A 15,444-nucleotide genomic window follows, 5' to 3' on the forward strand; every position below is an offset into this window, starting at 1 on the left:
AAAGACGCTTACTCCTTGGAAGGAAAGTTATGACCAACCTAGATAGCATATTCAAAAGCAGAGACATTACTTTGCCAACAAAGGTTCATCTAGTCAAGGCTATGGTTTTTCCTGTGGTCATGTATGGATGTGAGAGTTGGACTGTAAGGAAGGCTGAGCGCCGAAGAATTGATGCTTTTGAACTGTGGTGTTGGAGAAGACTCTTGAGAATCCCTTGGACTGCAAGGAGATCCAACCAGTCCATTCTGAAGGAGATCGGCCCTGCGGTTTCTTTGGAAGGAATGATGCTAAAGCTGCAACTCCAGTACTTTGGCCACCTCATGCAAAGAGTTAACTCACTGGAAAAGACTGATGCTGGGAGGGATTGGGGGCAAGAGGAGAAGGGGACGACAGAGGATGAGATGGCTGGATGGCATGACTGACTCGATGGGCGTGAGTCTGGGTGAACTCCGGGAGTTGGTGATGGACAGGGAGGCCTGGCGTGTTGTGGTTCATGGGGTCGCAAAGAGTCAGACACGACTGAGACACTGATCTGATCTGATCTGATCTGATCATGTCCCACCTGCTTCTAACCAACTGTCTGCTCTGTAAAGAGTATTGAGGGATTTGTACATTCCTTCTTAGCTCTGGTCCTGGCCCCTAATTTGTATACTGAACTTCAACCTGGTACATATAAAACATGGTGATTTAGCTTGTGATATGACAAATAAGTCTAGGAAAGCAGAAAAATCTAAGATGGCAGTTAAGAATGTATGGAAACATTGTTGAATGCATAGTTATGAGGATCACAGAGATACCAATAATATAAATAATGAAACGTGGACCACCTAAAGAGGTGTCAGCAATGATTCTATTCTATTTTCCCCCAATTTTAAATATATACATATATATATATTTTTTTTGCCCTTAGACAAATGGTACCTGTGATTGATGTTTAGGGAAATGTGCGATTAGAAAGTGCACAAGTTGTAAGTACCAAAAAATAACAGAACTGCATTCATAGCAAATAATGACAATACAATGCAGGGATTGGTGATTTTTCTGTAATTAAAATTCTTGAAAGATAGGTATTTGTATCTTTAAATACTTGAAGACAGGTCCTAAGAGAAACCTGTGGGAGAAATAGCAATAGAAAATACAGTTGTAAAGCCATTGGAGCAAGAGATGTGTTTATTGTAGTGAAATATCTTCAGGAGACTTTTAATTTTTGCTTGATATTTGAATAAAGAGAGATCAAAAGGGCAAGCATTTACATACTTTAAGTGGAAAATAGAATGTATGAGACTACTACAGAATGGGAAAGAGTGATTGGAAGATTAAAAAAAAAATAGGTATTACTAGCACAGCTAGCATTTAATGAGCAATTATGATGTGCAGTGCATTCTAAGTCATCTTGAGTGTATTAACATATTTAAGCTGAAAACACTTTTAATGATACCAAGGCAGAAACTGAAGAGAAAGAATTGACTGTATAATACAAGACTAAATGATTATGTAATTACAAGTATATTCCTTAGTCTCTTTAAAAAGATAATCTAAACCTACACTAGAAAAATAAGATATTTCTGTAAATATTTTATTGGCATCTTATTAATATCATATTTTACTTTTCAGCTTAATTGAAATGGATGTTGGGCAAAACATCTTTTTCATGAGAAACTTATTAATACATCTTAAAATTAAGGAAATACTTTGATTATACTAAATTAAAATATGAGATGACCACATTTCTTATAATAACAGTGGAGACATTAGAACATTACAGAAACATGATTCTATTACCAAAAACAATTTGAACACTTCAGCTATATCCCATAAGGATGGGTGGACACAGGTGTCTCAATTCGTCCCAGCCAAACCGTTACAAAACAATATTATACGTCAATATACCTACCCTCTGGTATGGAAGAACTGCACCTAATTTCTCTGTTTATGACAAAAGTCCAGTAGTCAATAATTAAACATGTGATGGACGCTCCCTTAGATATCTGGGATATGCCATCTAAAGTTTTCTTTTCATATTGAGGACCAAACATCATTTTTGAATATGAAAATCACCATATATTTGAAATATAAAAGAGTATGTTTATAATATTTAGTGTACTATCTATGAGATTTTCACAAACTCAGTTGATCTTTCACTAATTTTCTCTTTAAATACAGATAATAATACTTTACATTAGAAGGTTGGTGAGAGAACCAAATGATAAATGCTTATCCACCTGTTATTAATATCAAAGGAGGTATTATTTATCCCATGAAGAAAATTATAATTTTTTCTTATTCTTCTATTCCAAAAAGTAACAGTAAATTTCTACTCGTGAAATCAAATATGTTATGTGTTTTCACAACTTCACATGAGCTCTTTCCATTTCCAGACAGCCAGGGTTTATTTTTCTTTCTCAATTGAGTCTAAAATTAGATGGAATAAAATTTAAAAGGTGACATCATATCAAGGAGAACATGCTAGGTATGTCATAACTGTAAAATTCATCCACACATGCATTTGTTTTGAGAAAAAAGATCATGTGTGACTCCTAGACACCTGGAAGATGATATCACAAATGTAATACATCCTTCTCTGTCTGTCTGTCTGCAATAACATTCGAAGGTGTTGGTTGACACTTTCAAATGTCAAAGGAAGGAGAGAATAAAAACCTTACAAGGATGAAATATGACTTGATTTCCTTAGAATTTTGATACCTGATTAAGTACAAGTAAAGCAATCTTCCCTCCAGATAAACTAAGCTGGCATAACAGAGAAGAAAGTTAATATCTATTGCTGAGCTTGAGAAAGAGCAAATATTTATACGTGAAAATGAAAGCATAAGAAGATTACAAACTCTTTCGTTTTGTAATGAAATAAAATCATGCCCTTCTTTTTCCTGTGTAGTAGTAGCACTTTGGCTAATTTGTAGAATGTATATAACAGTGTCTGAATTCTAATTCTAAATTTGGCAGTTAAGCTCAGATAAACTTAAGGAGGTAAATTTCAGAGCCACATTTTGGTATTAATTTTTTAATAACTGAAACATCTTCAAAATATTTTTTTCCTTCTAAACATACTTTCCAAGTTTTTTTTTTAAATAAATTTAGCTTTTGACCCTAAAGTGCAAATTAACTGTGACATTACCAGTAACATTTCATTCTTTTGGAGAAGAAAATCTAAATTTCTACTAAAATATGTGTATATATGATACACATATTTCTCCATATATATTCTATATATACATATATATATTATGTGCATATATACTAGTCTATTTCAGCTCTGTTTTATTGATCCGCAAATATATAAATCTCTGTCTTGTTGATCTATAAACAAATGCACTAAGAAAAAATGTTTTAGTTACTAGTACTTTATAAATTGTTTTAATATCAGGTAAAGCAGGTAAACAACTCATATTACTTTTACTTTTCAGATATATCCTATTCCTGCATTTTTGCTGTCTGATAAAAAGTTAAAAATCAGATTATCTGAGTCAAAGAAGCAAAGATATAAACTGACATTTAATTTAGATCATGATAAATGTATAAATCTTTAAAACATTGACTTTTTTCTGTATTTATTTTTATATGTATAAAAAGATATGCTATTTATCCTTAGTTTGGTATTACAAGTTTTAAATTTAAGATGTTAAATTTTCTGACTGGTTAGTTATTTCTAGACTTTTATACTTGAAAAAGGCTTATTTTGATAAGAACATGTAACATAAGATATACTCAGTTAACAAATTTTAAGTGTTCCTTGCAGTAGTTAACTATAGACAAATGTGGTACATCAGATCTCTAGAAATTAATCATCTTGCATAATTGAGACTTTGTATTCATTGATTAGCAACTCCCCATTTTCCCCTCTCTGCCTGGTAACCACCATTTCTACTTCCTGAATCTATAAGCTTGACTATTTGATACCTCATATAAGTGGAATTATGCAGGATTTGTCTGGCATAGTTTCTAGCTCTCTTGTTTTTCAGTTGCTCAGTCATGTCCGACTCTTTGCAACCCCATTGACTGCAGCACGTCAGCCTTCCCTGCTGTCACTATTTCCCAGAGTTTGCTAAAGCTCATGTCCATTGAGTCGGTGATGCCATTCAACCATCTCATCTGCTGTTGCTCTCTTCTCCTCCTGCCTTTACTCTTTCCCAGCATCAGGTCTTTTCCAGGGAGTCATCTCTTCACATCAGGTGGCCAAAGTATTGGATCTTTAACTTGAGGATCAGGCCTTCCAATGGATATTAAGTGTTGATTTCCTTTAGGATCCACTGGTTTGATTTCCTTGCAGTCCAAGGAGACTCTCCTGCAGTCCACGGACTCTCCTGCACCACAACTTCTTCAACACTCAGCCTTCTTTATGGTCCAACTCTCAAATCTGTATATAACGACTAGAAAAAACAGTTTTGACTGTGTGGACCTTTTTTGGCAAAGTGATGTCTCTCCTTTTTAATCTGCTGTCTAGGTTTGTCATAGCTTTCCTTCAAGGAGCAAGCATCTTTTAATATTATGGCTGCAGTCACTGTCCACAGTGATTTTGGAGCCAAGAAAATAAAATCTGCCCCTGTTTCCACATTTCCCCATGTATTTGCCATGAAGTGATTGGACCAGAGGCCATGATCTTAGTTTTCTGAATGTTGAATTTTGAGACAGCTTTTTCACTCTGCTCTTTCACCCTCATCAAGAGGCTCTTTAGTTCCTCTTTGTTTTCTGCTATTAGAGTGGTATCATCTGCATATCTGAGGTTGTTGATATTTCTCCTGGCAATCTTGATTCCAGTTTTTGCTTCATCCATCACAGCATTTTTCATGATGTACTCTGCATATAATTTAAATGAGCAGGATAACAATATGTAGCCTAGACATACTCCTTTCCCAATTTTGAACTGGTCTGTTGTTCCATATCTGGTTCTAACTGTTGCTTCTTGGGCTGCATACAGGTTTCTGAGAAGGCAGGTAAGATAGTTTGCTATTCACATCTCTTAAAGAATTTTCCACAGTGTGTTGTGATCCACACAGTGAAAGGCTTTAGCATAGTCCATGAAGTAGAAGAAGGTGTTTTTCTGGAAATCTCTTGCCTTTTCTATGATCCAGTGGATGTTGGCACCTTGATCTCTGGTTACTCTGTGTTTTCTAAATCCAGCATGTACGTCTGGAAGTTCTCGGTTCATGTACAGTTCTAGTGCTCTGTGTCTAGCTTATTTCACTTTGAAGAATCTCAAGGATACTATACTATGTTGTTTCAAATTGAATTGCTCAATTCAATTTGCTAGTATTTTACTTAGTGTCATTTTACACCAATTATCAGCCTCCATTGTCAGGTTTTAAAAGCAATGTCAGGCTGACATCATAAACAGAATCTCAAGGTTGTTTTTCTCTGCAAATGTTCTGAAAAATTTTAATTGTCAAGAGAATTAACTGTTCTTCAAAGTTTGAACAGATTTAATTTAAAACATTGGTAAGCTTTGGTAACCTTCTAGAGTAGGAGAATTAAGGAAGATAAGGAGGTGATGCCTTTAGACTCTAGATATCATTCTCGCTTAAATATTTTATCTGTATCCCTTGGTCCTCCTGGCATTTGCTTGGTTCAAGGGTATTTTCTTATAATGACTATTTGATTTTTCCACTAATTTATTTTTATTTCTTTTTTTCTAGAATCAAAAAAATCCTAGGATTGTACCTAGGATGTATATTTTTATTCCTCCATATATGTCATTTTCTTTTGCATCTGTTTTAATTGCTTTGCCTCCTCCTTTGGAATCTGAGTAGGACTCTCAAGTTTGCATTTTCCGTCACTGAGTATTATAAAGCTTCAGTTCTTCTCCTCCTTACTTCTAGTATAGTGTTTAATCTCTTTTATTATATATGAAGTATCCTTAAAATGCTCCCTTAATTCAGCTAACTCTTTGGGACCTGGTAATTAGTCAGAAAAAAATTAGTTGCTGTATCGTATATTTTACACTTTATATTATATTTTCATTCTTAAATATTTTAACACAGTAAAATATTTTTATGAAATTTATATGCATATCTCATATTTTATTGAAAAAAGAAACCTTTTTATTTGTTACCTTTTCCTGTATGTGCCTATTACATTGTTAAACATTTAAAAAATTTATAAGCTATTGTTTGTATACACATATACACTAATCTTTAAATAAGACAAGATCTAAAAAAAAAAAAGACAAGATCTGTATTCTCTTGATTTCCTATAAGCAGTGTGTGTAAATTTCTCTCCGTTCCTTCTCTGTCAGTGTGAGCCTTCTTGACTTCCTATGGAGTTACATCTTGATAAAACCATGGTATGTTGAAAACATAGTTAATGCATTTAGCTTACTGAACATCGTAGCTTAGCCTGGTTTACCTTAAACGTGCTCAGAACATTTACATTAGCCTAGAGTTGGGAAAAACCATCTAGCACGAAGCTTAATTTATAAAAAAGAGTTGGCTATCTTACATAATTTATTAAAACTGGTACTGAATGTGAAAAACAGAATGGTTCTAAGTGTATCTGGTGATTTTCCCTCATGGTATGGTGACAGACTCGGAACTGTGCTCAGTGCCACTTCCCAGTATCAGGAAAGGCTATCAGAGCTAATATCCCTAGATGAAGAAAATATCAAAATTTAAAATTTGAAATATACATTCTATTGAACTTTGTTAAGCCTTTTGCACCTTACCAAACCCAAGAAGATCATATTGAACCATCCTAAGTCAGAGACCATCTATGTTGGCAGAATTCTCAACTGACATAGGTTGAAGACTCCTTGATAGACCCAGGCTTTAATCAATTTTAGGTATTTAGGATGATGCAAGCCTTTGCCAAGCTTAGCTCTTTTCTTCTGCCAAGTTTACTTTCCTAGTAAAGGTCCTTCTCATTTATTTGCACTTTCAAAGTATATTGAACTTTTTGGAATACAAGGACCAGAACAGGTACAGATATGAAGGAGCTAATGGCCAATTTGAAGGGATGAAATGACCATGACCATTTTTAAGTCAGGTCTTGTCCATAGGTCATGGTCAGCAATGACCAAGAAAATTGGAGATGGCCTATAAAATAGAATGGGTTAATGAAAATGTCATTTACTCCTCTTTTACCAAAATACTTTGCTGTCCTACTTGAGCACTGAATTTGTCTTTTTTTTTTTTTTCTAATTTTATTTTATTTTTAAACTTTACATAATTGTATTAGTTTTGCCAAATATCAAAATGAATCCGCCACAGGTATACATGTGTTCCCCGTCCCGAACCCTCCTCCCTCCTCCCTCCCCATACCATCCCTCTGGGCCGTCCCAGTGCACCAGCCCCAAGCATCCAGCATCGTGCATCAAACCTGGACTGGCAACTCGTTTCCTACATGATATTTTACATGTTTCATTGCCATTCTCCCAAATCTTCCCACCCTCTCCCTCTCCCACAGAGTCCATAAGACTGTTCCATACATCAGCGTCACTTTTGCTGTCTCATACACAGGGTTATTGTTACCATCTTTCTAAATTCCATATATATGCGTTAGTATACTGTATTTATGTTTTTCCTTCTGGCTTACTTCACTCTGTATAATAGGCTCCAGTTTCATCCACCTCATTAGAACTGATTCAAATGTATTCTTTTTAATGGCTGAGTAATACTCCATTGTGTATATGTACCACAGCTTTCTTATCCATTCATCTGCTGATGAATTTGTCTTTTTTATTTTAATTAACCTTAGTACTGGAGTCTGGACAAATATTAACCAGTATTCCTAGCTGTGGTATTATAGACAATATATCCTTGTGCTTTAATGAGAACTCTAAGCATTAGTAAGAAATTATGTAATAAAATCTGTTAAATGTTTATTGTATATGCAACAGATATATAAAATGAATTGGCATAATGAAAATTTTTCTTGTTGACATGAGACACATTGCTGTAAATAATCATCTTTGTCTTGGATTGCAATACAGAAATACACACACACACACACACATATATAGGACCTATCTGTGCTTAGGTGTGCTTTCTCTATTTTGTTTTCCTGGCCTTCTTGTCAAGATGTCATTGATTACATCACACCACTGAGAATATAACTGACTTTAGCAGTTCTTTCCCTGATTCTAATCTGCTCTGAAGCAGAAGCAGAGTATTAGTTTGGCTGAGATTCAGAGCCAAACTGAGTATTGTATTAAGTGAGGGTCAAAAGTCTTTGAAAATGGGCTAGAGGCCTTATTTACGGAGAAAAGAATAAAAGCCTTAATTTCATCAATTTTCTATACTTTTATACTTACCACTGTAGTTTAGACTCTTCAAGTTTGGTAGTTAGATAAAATACTACTACAGACCAGACTTACAGGCTTCCCTGGTAGCTCAGCTGGTAAAGAATCTGCCTGCAATGCAGGAGACCTGGGTTCGATTCTTGGGTCAGGAAGATCCCTTAGAGAAGGGATAGGCTACCCACTCCAGTATTCTTGGGCTTCCTTGGTGACTCAGCTGGTAAAGAATCTGCCCACAATGTAGGAGACCTGGGTTTGATCCCTGGGTTGGGAAGATCCACTGGAGAAGAAAATGGCTATCCACTCCAATATACTGGCCTGGAGTGGAGTCGCAAAGAGTCAGACATGACTGAGCGACTTTTCACAAACTTAAACATGTAGCCCAGATCTCTGTGTTCCACACTAATGGAAGGAACTGTATTTTATTTAGCCTTCTCTTTCTAGCTCCTAGCAAAGTTCATGGCATATGATAGGGATTCATTGAATATTAACTTGAACAAAAGTACTGATTATCTATTCCCTTTTCATATCCCACATGCATTTGAAACTCAGGAGGTGCAATGGCACCCCACTCCAGTACTCTTGTCTGGAAAATCCCATGGATGGAGGAGCCTGGTAGGCTGCAGTCCATGGGGTCATGAAGAGTCACACCCGACTGAGCGACTTCTCTTTCACTTTTCACTTTCATGCATTGGAGAAGGAAATGGCAACCCACTCCGGTGTTCTTGTCTGGAGAATCCCAGGGATGGCAGAGCCTGGTGGACTTCCATCTATGGGGTTGCACAGAGTCAGACACGACTGAAGCGACTTAGCAGCAGCAGCAGGTGAAAAACTAAATCTGTCATCCCACTCTTGTTTTCTAGTCAGTTTGGTTTTTCTCCTCCTGTGTTTCCAATTTTAATGAGTAGTTCAAACCCTAACCCATTTACACAGGCCAAGAGCCTCAGAGTCAATTTGTGTTTCTCTTTTCCTTTCACTCCTGATAACTAATTGATAACCAGGTCTTGGCTATTTTCCTCTCCTAAATAGCTCTTGAGTCCATGACTTCCTCTCTACTCTCACTGTCCTCTCTTGGTCAAGACCTTCATAATTCTTAATGTCTCCAAAATAGTTCCATCCCTTCCAATTTATTTTCTATATTCCTGCCCAAAATTTTTTTTTCAAATAAAAATCTGATCATTAAATTTAGCTCAAAGTTAAATTTATCTGTCCTTGACAAAGTTGAGAATTCAGGGAGGCCAAGGCAGCTGGAATTGACAGGGACGAATAACTGAGAAAATAAAAATCGTACAAAGAGAGAACTTCAGAGATTTGTAGGGAATATTCCTTGAATATTTATCATAGTACTCATCAACACCTGTGCTTGAGGAATCAACCCAAGACCAAGGAAAGAACCACTGAGATGAAAAAAGTAGAACAAGACTCACAGCTCACTCAAGGCCATGAGTAGTTAGTGTTTCTATTAGTAAAGTAAAGTCGTTCAGTCATGTCAGATTCTTTGCTACCCCATGGACTATAGCCTGCACCAGGCTTCTCAGTCCATGGGATTTTCCAGACAAGAGTACTGGAGTGGGTTGCCATTAACCAGGGGGAAAAACCCTTGAATCAGGTAGGATACCCTGAAGGGTACTGTCTCACTAGTTGAAAAAATTCTACCTAGATTAAGAGCTGTTCTGGTTCCACCAAGAAATGCTTTAAAAGTGTTAGTGAAAGTGTTAGTTGCTCAGTTGTGTTCGATTCTTTGCGACCCTATGGACTGTAACCCACCAGACTCCTCTGTCCATGAAATTCTCCAGGCAAGAATCCTAGAGTGGGTTGCCATTCCCTTCTCCAGGAGATCGTCCCAACCCAAGGATTGAACCCTGGTCTCCTGCAATGCAGACAGGGCTTTTACTGTATGATAATTGGATTTCCCCAAAGGAAAGGAGAAAGAGTTTCAGAAAATGCTATTTGAAAGAATAATTACTAAATATCTTATATATTTGGTAAACTAAACTCTCTTTGGTCCAGTGAATGTTCAAAGTCCCATCTTTTCTTGAACTTGCTACTGAACTGAGAATTAAGAGGCAAGTTCACATGGAATAAGTGAGAGCAAAGGAAATTTTCTGTTGATGAGTTTATAAGAGATGGCTAGGAAGAGTACCAAATCCTCATGGGGTGAAGTGCTGAAGGGAGTGATTAGCTGGTTGCAAAGTTTTAACACTATGACACCCAAGATGGTCTTATCAAGGACAACCCACCCATCTGGCAGCAGTCCGGGGATTCACAGCATCTTCTAAGTATCCTCCCCTGATAAATGATCAACTTCTTGATTTTTTTATATTCCTCTTCTTCCAGATATTTTCGGTCTCTCTTTGAAATCTATGAATACTTTTCTTCTTTCTTATATCTACTTATGAATTACTGTCCTCTGAGGGTTAAAACTTCCATAAAGCAGAGGTCGATAGTACCTGAGCAATTTGTTTCTTAGCGACCATTACCACCCATTCTGGTCCACAGCTAGAGCAAGGCCCATGGGATGGCCACTTATTAACTTAGCTGAAAGAGGAGACAATAGGAAAAGTATTCATGGAGAAAACTTTATATCTCAGAAATTTATAGACACAAAGGGCATGAAATTCTGACTTTCTAGTTTGACATAATTCTCTGTTAGTCTTTTATTATACACCAGTGATTACAGTATTTGGCCATCCTTTGTCATTATGTAAGTTTTGAGTATAAATAGGTGGAAAATGAATGTGTTAGTTACTCAGTTGGGTACGACTCTTTGCAACTGACTAGCAGTTCAATGCTTCTTTCTGTAGACAGAGGTAGGGGGATATATCTGTCTCAGACTCAAACTCTTATCTGTCTCCTTAGCTACATAGTTGATCTCAGGGTCCCTGGTTCAGTGAGAACAGCAATGAGAACTGTAAGAGAGGGAAGCTCTCATGATTTTTTATAGCATCATTTCTGGAAGAAGTGAGTAGAATAAAGTAATCTTGGCTGCGTTTTACTTCTGGACCTTAAACATATACTTTGCCCATTTTTATCTTTAATGTTTTCTGTTCAGATGCTTACCATCTGCACCTATTTGCTTTACAATGCCTCCTGGATTCTACTAGGTCCTAGAGGATTCCCCACCCAGGTGCAAAATACAGTCTGTGCTCAGTAAGTTCTGGAAGTAAAAATTGTAAGAAAGGACTGAAGGGATGATCTTTGAGTAACTGGCTTAAAAATGCCCAGACCACCCCAGAGAAAAATGAACACTGTGTACAGATTATGTTATCATGCCCACAGATCACGGTGATGAATGAGACTCCATAGACAAACTTGAATAGTGTGCTGTTCTGTAAGCAATGCATTTGCCATCTCAAGAGAGCCAGGTACTCACAGGACTTAAATCAGGCAGGATTTCACAGCATCTGTGATAGAGTCCTTTTAAAAACCACTTTAGAAGGTCATTTGATTTTTCATTTTATCTTCAGCATGAACAGAAAAAGTGGGAAACATGGCTTAGCTCCAATGGGACAAAATAAGATTTTATACTTTTTTTTCCTGATACTCTTTACAATAGAGTCTATTCTTTCATGATCAGCATTATCAAAGAAAATAAGATAATAATGGAACAAAAAGCTGTTTCATGTTCATCACTGAATTTAGTGGCTGTTAAGTTGTGACAGGATTATTTCTAAACTCTTTTGGAGATAATGCTCAATACATTTGACTCTGTGGCTGGTGTTACTCTGTAATTTATATGCCCTTCATCTAAAATGTCTTCAGATCAGATCAGATCAGTCGCTCAGTCGTGTCCGACTCTTTGCGACCCCATGAATCGCAGCACGGCAGGCCTCCATCACCATATCCCAGAGTTCACCCAGACTCATGTCCGTCGAGTCAGTGATGCCATCCAGCCATCTCATCCTCCGTTGTCCCCTTCTCCTCCTGCCCCCAATCCCTCCCAGCATCAGAGTCTTTTCCAATGAGTCAACTCTTCTCATGAGGTGGCCAAAGTACTGGATTTCAGCTTTTGCATCATTCCTTCCAAAGAACACCCAGGGCTAATCTCCTTCAGAATGGACTGGTTGGATCTCCTTGCAGTCCAAGGGACTCTCAAGAGTCTTCTCCAACACCACAGTTCAAAAGCATCAATTCTTTGGTGCTCAGCTTTCTTCACAGTCCAACTCTCACATCTATACATGACCACTGGAAAAACCATAGCCTTGACTAGATGAACCTTTGTTGGCAAAGTAATGTCTCTGCTTTTGAATATGCTATCTAGGTTGGTCGTAACTTTCCTTCCAAGGAGTAAGCGTCTTTTAATTTCATGGCTGCAGTCACCATCTGCAGTGATTTTGGAGCCCCCCCAAAATAAACTCTGACACTGTTTCCACTGTTTCCCCATCTATTTCCCATGAAATGATGGGACCAGATGCCATGATCTTAGTTTTCTGAATGTTGAGCTTTAAGCCAACTTTTTCACTCTCCTCTTTCACTTTCATCAAGAGTCTTTTGAGTTCCTCTTCACTTTCTGCCATAAGGGTGGTGTCATCTGCATATCTGAGGTTATTGATATTTCTCCCAGCAATCTTGATTCCAGCTTGTGCTTCTTCCAGCCCAGCATTTCTCATGATGTACTCTGCATATAAGTTAAATAAGCAGGGTGACAATATACAGCATTGACATACTCCTTTTCCTATTTGGAACCAGTCTGTTGTTCCATGTCTAGTTCTAACTGTTGCTTCCTAACCTGCATACAGGTTTCTCAAGAGGCAGGTGGTCTGGTATTCCCATCTCTTTCAGAATTTTCCACAGTTTATTGTGATCCACACAGTGAAAGGCTTTGGCATAGTCAATAAAGCAGAAATAGATATTTTTCTGCAACTGTCGTGCTTTTTCCATGATCCAGCGGATGTTGGCATACATCCTGGTTTCAGCTCCGGTTCCTCTGCCTTTTCTAAAACCAGCTTGAACATCTGGAAGTTCATGATTCACGTATTGCTGAGATGTTATGAGAATTTTCAGCATTACTTTACTAGCATGTGAGATGAGTGAAATTGTGCAGTAGTTTGAGCATTCTTTGGTATTGCCTTTCTTTGGGATTGGAATGAAAACTGACCTTCTCCAGTCCTGTGGCCACTGCTGAGTTTTCCAAATTTGCTGGCATATTGAGTGCAGCACTTTCACAGCATCACCTTTCAGGATTTGAAATAGCTCAACTGGAATTCCATCACCTCCACTAGCTTTGTTCGTAGTGATGCTTTCTAAGGCCCACTTGACTTCACATTCCATGATGTCTGGCTCTAGGTGAGTGATCATACCATTGTGATTATCTTGGTTGTGAAGATCTTTTTTGTACAGTTCTTCTGTGTATTCTTGCCACCTCTTCTTAATATCTTCTGCTTCTGTTTGGTCCATACCGTTTCTGTCCTTTATCGAGCCCATCTTGGCATGAAATTTTCCCTTGGTATCTCTAATTTTCTTGAAGAGATCTCTAGTCTTTCCCATTCTGTTGTTTTCCTCTATTTCTTTGCATTGACCGCTGAGGAAGGCTTTCTTATCTCTTCTTGCTATTCTTTGGAGATCTGCATTCAAATGCTTATATCTTTCCTTTGCTCCTTTGCTTTTCACTTCTCTTCTTTTCACAGCTATTTGTAAGGCCTCCCCAGATAGCCGTTTTTCTTAGTAGCCATAAGCAAACCATGTGTCCAGATATTCGTTTTTATGTTCCCATGCCTACTAAGAGAAACAAGAGCTTCTTAGAGGAATGTCTGATTCCAGGACTAGGGCAAAGAAGGTATAAGAGATAAAACTGGAAAACCTTCATGTGCCCAAAAGTTAAAAAAATATACCTAGGAGAATAATAGAAACCAGTCAAAACAGAGTTGGCTTGACAGGGTTCCCATGGCTAAAGCAAAAGACAATTTGAGCACTAGCATAAATGAGCACCTTAATGAATTGTAACCCACTGAATGGAGTAGGAAATAAGCAAATACAAGAGAAATGAGAACATTTTCTCAAATTAGTGTGCAGACTGATAATTGTAGAAGGGAGTGATGGGGTAAAAAAATGTATATAATTTGTAAGCCATGATAGTAAAGATGAGTTCAGGGAAGACACATACATCACAGAGTACAATATCTATTGAAACGGATGCTGCTGCTGCTGCTAAGTCACTTCAGTCGTGTCCGACTCTGTGCGACCCCATAGATGGCAGCCCACCAGGCTCCCCCATGCCTGGGATTCTCCAGGCAAGAACACTGGAGTGGATTGGCATTTCTTTCTCCAATGCATGAAAGGGAAAAGGAAAAGTGACACAACTCTTAGCGACCCCATGGACTGCAGCCTACTAGACTCCTCTGTCCATGGGATTTTCCAGGCAAGAGTACTGGAGTGGGGTGCCAGTGCCTTCTCCATGGATGAGAAGTGGGCTATTTGCAAATTCTCAGCGTCTCACCATAGACTGACTGTCTAGTGGTAACAAGGGGAAAAATAGAAAACTAAGGAGGGGAGAAAGCAAACAGCAACTTGACCTGACAATCCAGAGTAATCTCATCATCAGGAGGCATATAGACATCATGTATCTTGGTATGTGATATCCTGAGAAGGACGTATCACTCTGCATATTCCAGTTGGAGCTACATAACCTGTGTTCTCTAATCATGAGAATACATTTGTGGCGGTGGTGTTAGTTGCTCAGCGTGTCCAACTCTTTGTGACCCCAAGGACTAACATGGCCCGCCAGGCTCCTCTGTCCATGGAATTCTTCAGGCAAGAATGCTGGGGTGTGTTGCTATTCCCTTCTCCAGGGATTGAACCTGGGTCTCCAGCATTGCAGAGAGCTTCTTTACTGTCTGAGCCACCATTAGGAGAACACATTACTCAAGCTCAAATTAAGAAATTTTATAAAATTAGAAATTTTATTGAAGTAAAATTTAATTATTAAGTTTTATCAAAATAAAATTAAAACCAGCCTGAAGTTTTAAAAAAATGCCAATATTTTGACAAAGAAAAGCTAAGAAACTCTTATAGACTGAAAGAAGTGAGGGAGATATGGAAATTATAAATGTGGCATGTGACCCAATATGTGGTCTTGGACCGGGAATACAGACTACAGATTAAATGAAAATATTATCTCAGTGTTAAATTTCCATAATTTATTTCTCATTTTATTTCTTGAATTTCTAAGTATTTAAGTTTGGAGAGTCATATCACTGTTT

The 15,444-nt window shown here is 37.6% G+C and overlaps 1 protein-coding gene across 1 annotated transcript in view; it reads left to right on the forward strand.

Annotated features, from left to right (window-relative positions):
• GPC5 (glypican 5) overlaps positions 1–15,444 on the forward strand; it is a 1,580,781-nt gene that overhangs the window by 1,322,376 nt on the left and 242,961 nt on the right. The gene's annotated exons all lie outside the window — the stretch shown is intronic.

This window comes from Bos indicus x Bos taurus, chromosome 12 (genome assembly GCF_003369695.1).
Source record: "Bos indicus x Bos taurus breed Angus x Brahman F1 hybrid chromosome 12, Bos_hybrid_MaternalHap_v2.0, whole genome shotgun sequence".
In the NCBI taxonomy this organism is placed as follows: Eukaryota; Metazoa; Chordata; class Mammalia; order Artiodactyla; family Bovidae; genus Bos; species Bos indicus x Bos taurus.